Genomic DNA, 8,703 nt, shown 5'->3' on the forward strand with positions numbered 1-8,703 from the left:
CTCCAAAGGTGGGTCCCTTGGCCCAACTCTGAAATGCTTTGGAGTTGGACAGAGCTGCTCCCCACGTGCTCCCTACCACTTAATTGCTGCACCTTAGTTTCTTCATCTACAAAATGGGAATATAGATCGGTGTGGCAGCTTTTAGGGAGGATTAGCCATGGCATATGTTAAGTTTGCTGTCACGGTGCTCAGAGGTTGTTGCTAATATACTATTATGTGTAAAATGAAGATACTAATTATTTCAAGGATTAAGTGAAATAATGTGTGAAAGCACCCAGCTTAGAGTATATTCTCAAATGTCCTGCTGGCTGTGAGAGACAGGATCAGCTCCTGGGTGGGATACAAGGTGGAAAATAGAAAGATGGCACCTAAAATATGAAGATAAGAGAAACTGGGTGACTTTTAAGTAGACTTGATGCAGTGTTTTATAGATAAGGAAAGAGGGACAGTAATCACAAAGGCACACTGTCTTGTATCAAGACACTGCACGTTTGAGTTGCTTCTCTGTGGGAGGGGACAGAAGCTTGGGTGTCTTACTGTCCTTCCAAGTGCAGCTAAGCAGTCGACACTGCAGATGAATCTGAGCACAGAGGGTGGGTGTGGCTCTAGTTGGAAGTGGAAGGAGCAGAGTGGGGGACACTCTGTCACCCTGCCAAGTGATACAGTCAGGAGGGGATGCACACTGTCCTGTGCAGGGAGCAGCGACGTTTCTTCTAGCCAGGTGAAGTGCTACCCACCTCACTCCCGAATGCGCATGTACACACCCATCCCTTCCTCAGGGATTCTGTGGTTGTCCTGTGTCAACTGTTTCTGCAAGTTCCCGAGGGCTGGGCCTGGGCTTTGCCCCCAAGGAGCTTGTGCCACCAATCAGCTGTGGGTATCCTTATGCATTCGACAGATAGGCTGGCGTAGGAATAAAATGGTGAACGCCATGGGGCCCTGCTGCCTACCTCAGTCTGCTGGGGCCCATGGATGAGTGGGCAAGTGCAGATATCATGAGAGGCACGTGTTTCCACTGCTCTGAGGAGGGGGGCCCTTGATCCTGTTTTACTAGCCAAGGCACGTTTCCTGGAGGAAGTGACATTTTTTTTTTTAAGACTTTATTTATTTGACAGAGACACAGCGAGAGAGGGAACACAAGCAGGGGGAATGGGAGAGGGAGAAGCAGGCTTCCCGCGGAGCAGGGAGCCCGATGCGGGGCTCGATCCTAGGACCCTGGGATCATGACCTGAGCCGAAGGCAGATGCTTAACGACTGAGCCACCCAGGCGCCCCTCTTTTTTTTTTTTTTAATTTTATTTCTTTATTGGAGAGAAGGAGCAGGGGGAGAAGGAGAAGCAGACTCCCCTCTGCATGGAGGCCGAGGTGGGGCTCCATCCCAGGACCCTGGGATCATGACCTGAGCCAAAGGCAGACACTTAGCTGACAGCCCCCCTCAGGCACCCTGGAAGTGATGTGTCTGATGCATTGGTTAGGAATGTTTCCAGCTAAGTGGAATAAGCATAAACAATGAGGGGAAGTCTGTTGGCAGGCAGTTTCAGGTCTTGGTCGTGGGCCCGCCCCATGGTGCTACCAAGGAGCAAGGCTCTTCCTGTGCTTCACCTCCATTCTCAGCAGGCTTGTCATTTTATCATTGTAGAATCTCATAGAAGGTTGTGGCAGCACCACACCTCATACCAATCGCCAAGCAGAAAGAAGTTATCCAGGAAGCAAAATTTTCCCCCAAAGATGGCATTCTCTAGAAGATGAGTCACATGGCCACCTTCAACTGTAAATCTGGGAAAACGGCAAGGGAGAATGGGCAGGCCACAGACCAGGACTTGCCCCTTGGGACCGGGCACCTACTCTTTCCAGTAAAATTCTGGCAAGGAAGGAAGAAAGGGAGATGGACTGCGAGGACCCCTATGTGTCCGGTACAGGTGGGGTGAGACTTGAGGAATGAGGGAACAGTGTGCAGAGAGCCAGCAGGAACTGAAGCCGGGCTTAGAAGCATAGAAGCGGGCTGAAGTGAGGCCAGGGACCTCAGAAAGTCCTACTAAGGAATTTGGGTTTCAACCATGACGTCCTAATGTTCCCAGATGGACTAAAGCCTGCCCATTACCTTTCTGGCACATGGTAGGGGCAGACCCACTTGAAGATCCGCCGTGGCCCCTGCCTGTTCCCGTAAACCTGTTCAGAGCAATTGTTTCACTAATGACCCACCTGGGAGAGGGGCGTGCTTTGGGCATTGAATTGAGGCCGCATGAGCCAAGACGTCTCCAGAGCAGGGCTGTGGCTGTGGCAGCTTCTCCAGACTCTTCATCTGTGAGCAGCTTAAGGGGCTCTTTGGGCAGGAAAGGCTCATTGGAGGAGCGCCAGGGCCCAGAGAGAATGACAGGTTGGGTGAGCCACTTCTCTCCTTCCTGTGGTTTGTTGTGAATAATGGAGCAGATAGCCACCGCCCCCACCTCTCCCCCTGTGTGGCTCACTGCTGACCACCGTGGGCAGAGGTGAAACGGAAGGAGCCAGACAGGGAGGGTTAGAATCCTGCCATGGGGTTTCAACTCAGCCTCAGCTTCCTCGTGGGTAGAGTGGGAACAGTACCTTTAGAAAGAGGTGCGACCACCTAAAGCATCAGTCATTGCCTTTGGCAGCCCAGTCACCCAAACCCTCCCACCCCACCCCACCCCACCCCACCCCATCCCAGGCCGTGGCTCTCAGCCAGGCCCCACCTTCTAGCCTCTCTTGCTTCGGTAGGGCCCTGGCGGAGGTAGGAGTAAGCGTGGGAGGCTGTGGATGAGTCTGGGCCTGCACCGAGGGTGGAGGAGGGCAGAAGTGAAGCAGGATCTGCCCCTCTCCATTTTCTCCCTCTCCCCCAGCCCTGCCCCCATCCATCCCGGCACATCTAGTTCAGCTGCCCCCTTGCTGGAGGTTGTCCCTGCTTCTCCCTGTGGACCCTGGGAGCATGGGGATGTCTGACCTGAGTAATGAGGCATGAGCTCAGAAAGGACTTGGAGTCACCTTACCAAGTATCTGCTCTTCCACTCAGTAGCTTTGCAAATCCTGGCACATCATTCCCCTCTCAGGGCTTTAGCTTCCTCCTCTTTGGTAAAAAATAATTTCTCCATTCCTGTTCCACGAAGTCTGGTGAGTTTCTGCGTATTAATAAGAACAAAGCTTGTAAATGGAGGCAGCAGGCCTGCATTTGGTGCCAGTCTGTAGCCTTAAAACTTCTCTGAGCCTCTGCTTCCTTTTCTCTTCAACCTGTTGCCCTGGGAGTTAAGGAGATCAGGGAAACCGGATCCTGGCACAGCGTGGTGCACAGTGAGCAGTCCTCCCTAACCCTCCTCCAGCGTGGCTGCCCCAAGGATGCGGTGAAAGAGCAGAGAATGGAGCACACCTGGGAAACCTGGTGAAAAGACAGTCTCTGGTCTCCGTGAAGATTACCACGGAGGATTCAGGGCTGGGGAGACAGACAGCTGGGTCTTCAAGAAGCTCCCAGGTTAACTCTGCCGGCTCCAGGACATCAGGCAAGAACAGCCAGTCCAGAGAAAGACAAATACCATATGATTTCACTCACATGTGGAATTTAAGAAACGTAACATATGAACACAGGGGGGATGAAAAGAGGCGAACCATAAAACAGACTCTTAACGATAGAGAACACACTGAGGGGTGCTGGAGGGGAGGTGGGCGGGGGATGGACTAGATGGGTGATGGGTATTCAGGAGGTCATGTGTGATGAGCACTGGGTGTTCTGTATAAGTGGTGAATCACTAAATCCTACGCCTGAAACTCATATTACACTCTGTTGACTAACCGGAATTTAAATAAAAACTTGGAAGAAAAAAATAAAACACAGAAGTCAAAAAAAAAAAAAGTCCACTGTGAGGTGGTGGATGGGTAGAACTTGGGATTCTATCAGAGATGCCAATACCCTGGCCTTCTACCTGTGGCTTGGTGGGGAGTAGGTAAGCATAGCTCGAAAGTGCCTTTGTGTACCGGAACTGCCTGCCCCGTCCCTGGCTTCCTCTGTAGTCCCTCCAAACCTGCTCTGCAAAATGGGCTGTTCACCTTGGAATCAATGGGTGCTTGCTAAAAATTATTTCCTGGGCCCCATCACCAACACCGCTGGCTCAGAATTTCTTCAAGCGGAATCTGAGAAAATGCTTTTGTTTAAACCTTCATTTTTAATACGTTCTTCAAACTGAGTCTGATGTGGAGAAAGGATTTGACCCCCCGTTCTGGGACACAGGTAGGAACCTGGGTAAATAAAGTGATTTTCATTTACTGAATTCTTGTTATAGGCCAGGCGTCATGCTAGGTATAAAGTAGGGAGTATGTGTGGCTATTACCCAGGAAACAGGCTCAGAGACGCTCACTAGAGGGCTTGGGTTGAAGACCAGAGGCAGTGGTCAAACCCTGGGCTAGTGGATTCTTAGAGTCGGGATTTGAGAATGTCCACCTGTGCAATGGCCTAATTTGCTTTTGTCTGTGCCCCGACACTTTTGCTTTCTGCTAAGCCCAATCAGATATTTTGGTGAGGATGAGGTGGAGACAAGAAGTAACTTTCAGCACAGAGCCCACAGGGTTGGGGCAGTTCTAGGCTTTTGACAGAACTATGGTCTTTGGCCTTGGTCAGACTAGGGACTCCTCAGAGCAAGGATCTGTCTTCTCCTTCAGACTGGCAGCTCACAAGGGCAGCGATGGCTCTGTCTCTCCCTCAGAGGGGTGGATTCATAAGGCAGAATTTCCTCTTTTCCAACAGACTGGGCATCCCCGAGGGCAAGGCTGTCTCCTCCCTGGTTGGGGGCATCTGTTGGCAGGCTATGTCACACCTACTGTGGCTTCCTGTGGGCAAGGCTGGCTGTGATAAGGGTATCTTCTGAGGGCAGTGTTTGGTCTTTTCCATCAGCTTGGGGCTCACTGGAGTTGGGGCTGTGACCACTGAAACTCAGGCTCCTGATGACAGGGCTGTGTCCACACCCCACCTCAGACTGGGGGTTCCTGGGCAGGTTTAGGACCTTCTCTAGGTCAGGGCTCATCTCTCCCTCAGACAAGGGACCCAGTTCCTCTGTTAGCCTAAGCCCAACACTTACCGAAAGAGAGGCTCCATATCAGATGGACCAGCCCAGTGTTGTTGGCTGAGCTGACATGCAGAGAGACTCCCTGGCTAGAGGTGGGTGTTCCCAGTGACTTCGGGATGGGGACCCCACCCAAGGACCTGGCTTCCTTGCCTTACGTCCTGCCCAGCAGAGCCCGCAGGCAGGCCTCCCCTAATTCTTTATTTAGCTGTTGAATGGGGATTGGAGTGTAAAAGTGAGTCACACACCTGGGTCTGGGCCTGCCTTCCGCTTCCTTCCTATTCTCTGCCCCAGTTCCCGAGTTCTCTGAGAAGCTGACCAGGAAACATGCTCTCAGTGGTCCCTGTCTCTCCCTCAGCCTGTTGCCACTCTTTAGACCACTGTTTCTGCTGTTTCTCAGGTAAGAGTCTGGTGGCCTGGGTGAGAGGGTCAGGTTTGGCTGCTTTGTCTAGCTGCTCCGTAGAATCCTTAAGGCTGTTCAGGCCCTGGAGGGGCCCCCAGAGCTGGGTTATGTCTGACTCTCCTCCCACCAGCACACCCCCATAGACACACAGCCCTCCTTGGTCACCACAGACACAGCACACATCCTTTTTCTCCTCACAGACATTTAACAAATGGGAGCCGGGTCCCATTTAACAATCACACATCCTTTTATACCTCACAGAGCATTCACACACAGCGCACAGAACACACCCTCATCACCCACGGACCTAGTTCATGGCCCTTCACGGATTCATAACACACAACAGACCCTTGACATCTACTGATAGAACCCATGACCCTTCACTACAAACAATACACGAACTGTCACAGTGGACACGCTATCCCCTCATGTGATGCATATTGTCACCCACGGGATGAAACACACATCTTTACAGACATACGACACGTACAACACATAAACCCTTGCAGGACACAGCAACCCAGACATGAAAGACCCTCTGCTCACTTGCTGTAGACAAACCTACTCCACAAAGATCCCACAAACATCTGCCCTACACACACACACACACACACACACACACACACACACACACATGCCAACCACAGGTACATATCACAGGAACTCTCCTCACCCCCAAACTGGTTCCCAAGATCTTTGGGTGCTGCTGCTCAGCTGGGGCAGGGACTGGGGTCCTGCTTGTGCGTCGGGGGCCGGCCGGGAGAAGTGCTAGGGGTCCTGGCCACAGCATGGGGCATGATGGGAGATGCCACTGTCCTAGCTGTCTGACTGCTACTTTGGAATGGCCCCAGGACTCAGCTCAGGCTGGGAATAAAAAAAGCTGGCTAGCATTCATCACATGACTACTGCGGGCCAGAGATCACGCTCCGTGCTTGTACAAGCATTATCTTACTTAACGACACACTACCTTTATGAAGTAGATACTGCTATCCTCATTTTATAACTATGTTTTGATATAGGCTTAGAGAGGTTAAGAAACTTGCCCAATATGCCACGGACAAGAGACAGCAGTGGGATCTAGACATAGGTAAATCTGACCCCAGAGTCCACCTCTCTTTAATTTATTATTATTTTTTTTAGAGGGGGAGGGAGAGGGTCAGAGGGTGTGGGAGAGGATCTTCAGCAGACTCCATGCCTAGTGCAGAGCCTGATGCGGGGCTTGAACTTACGACCGTGAGATCATGACTTGAGCCAAAATCAAGAGTTGGATGCTTAACCCACTGAGCCACCCAGGCGCCCCCTCTTTAATTAATATTTAATTAATTTTTATTGTTTAAAGAGGTAGCAAATAAGCAAGTTAAAAGTTCAGTAGCCCTGGCCACATCCCCGAGGCTTCCTTCTGTGCACGATGAGGTGGCCCTCTTACAAGCTGGGGGAGGGGAGCAGGTGTGCTGTTGCAGGTGGGCCCAGGCTGGAGAGGCAGCAGGTGGGGACTCAGCCCGACCAGGCGAGGGAGAGGGTGTGGGAGAGGAGGAAGAGGAGAGAGGAGAATGGGGACGAGCTGCGAGGCACTGTCCTCTAACAGACCTAATCTCGTTGTGAGGCTGGTGGTCCTGTCCTTCCTCTACAGATGAAGAGTCCGAGGCTCAGGTGACGTGGCTGCTGAGTGGCAGAGTGGGGACTCAAACTCCCAAAATCTGAGGGAGGATGAGTAAGAGAGAGAGAGAGAGCACGCACGAGCCAGAGAGGGTCAGAGAGGGAAACTGAGGTTGTGGTAAGGAGGAAGAGAAGGTTCCGGGCTGCCAGGCATTGGGGCTGGCATCTCAGAGAGGGGTCTTGGAAAGAACCTACTGCCCAAGTTACTTTTTGGCTCTCAAGGGCCTCTGGTTTTGTGGTAATCCCCTCTCCTCCAGTGGCTCCTGCTCTAGTCTGTTCGTTTGCACCATCTATCCTTGTGCTAATACTATGACTTAATGACTGTAACTTTCCAGTAAATCTTGATTTATGATGTGGTATGTCTCTTGACTTGTATATATACGTATGACAAATGCCTGTGTACCCACCACCGATTAAACAGAACCTACGGGTGTAACAGAAGCCTCCTGTGTACCTCACCAGTCCTGCCCCCTCCCTCTCTTCCCAGAGCTAATCATATCCTGAATTTGTTTTTCTGTATCGATGCATATGTATTGTGTGCACCGACAGTAGTAAAGTTTTAAGAAATAGTATCATGCTGTGTTTATCCCTCTGCAACTTACTTTCTTCATTGAGCATTATGTTTATTGTTCATGTTATTACATGTGGCTCTGTTTGTTTCAACATATGCATAGGATTACATTGCAGAAACATACAAATGTATGTTTCCTTGTATCCAAGGAAATATTAATATTTCTGGTGTGTACCTAGGAAGGATGTGCACATTTTCAATTTTATTATGAAATTAATTTCCAAAATGGTGGTGCCATTTGTATTATCTTTTTAGTAGTGTGATAACAATTTCCGTTGTTCTACATCTTCCCCAATACTTGGAATTGCCAGACTTTAATTTTTTCCAATTTGGTGGTTGGTTGTTTTAGTTTGAACTCCTGATTTCCTGAAACATTGATCAGATTTTTATGTTTCTTAGCCATTTCGGCTTTTTCTTCTGTGAATTGCCTACTCCTTTCTTGACCCATTTTTCTTTTCTTTTTCTTTTTTTTTTTAAAGATTTTATTTATTTGACAGAGACACAGCGAGAGAGGGAACACAAGCAGGGGGAGAGGAGAGGGAGAAGCAGACTTCCCGCGGAGCAGGGAGCCCCGATGTGGGGCTCGATCCCAGGACCCTGGGATTATGACCTGAGCCAAAGGCAGACCCTTAACGACTGAGCCACCCAGTCACCCATTTGACCCATTTTTCTATTGGTCTTATCTGTAAGTTATTGACTTGAAGGAATTTATATTATATTATGCTTGAAGGGGAGCCTGGGTGGCTCAGTTAAGGGTCTGCCTTTGGCTCAGGTTATAATCCCGGGAGCCCAGGATTGAGCACCACATTGGGCTCTCCACTCAGCGGGGAGTCTGCTTCTCCCTCTGACCCTCCCCCTCTCATGCTCTCTCTCTCTCTCTCTCAAGTAAATAAGTAAAATCTTAAAGAAATATGTTATGTTTGCAAATTCTTTGGTATAGGGGTTGCAGATATTTTCTCCTGGTCTGTGACTTGTCTCTTCCTCTTTTTATCACATCTTTTGATGTACACA

The sequence above is a fragment of the Callorhinus ursinus genome, unplaced genomic scaffold (genome assembly GCF_003265705.2).
Source record: "Callorhinus ursinus isolate GAN/ISIS: 27379988/994484 unplaced genomic scaffold, GSC_fseal_2.0 scaffold18, whole genome shotgun sequence".
In the NCBI taxonomy this organism is placed as follows: domain Eukaryota; kingdom Metazoa; phylum Chordata; class Mammalia; order Carnivora; family Otariidae; genus Callorhinus; species Callorhinus ursinus.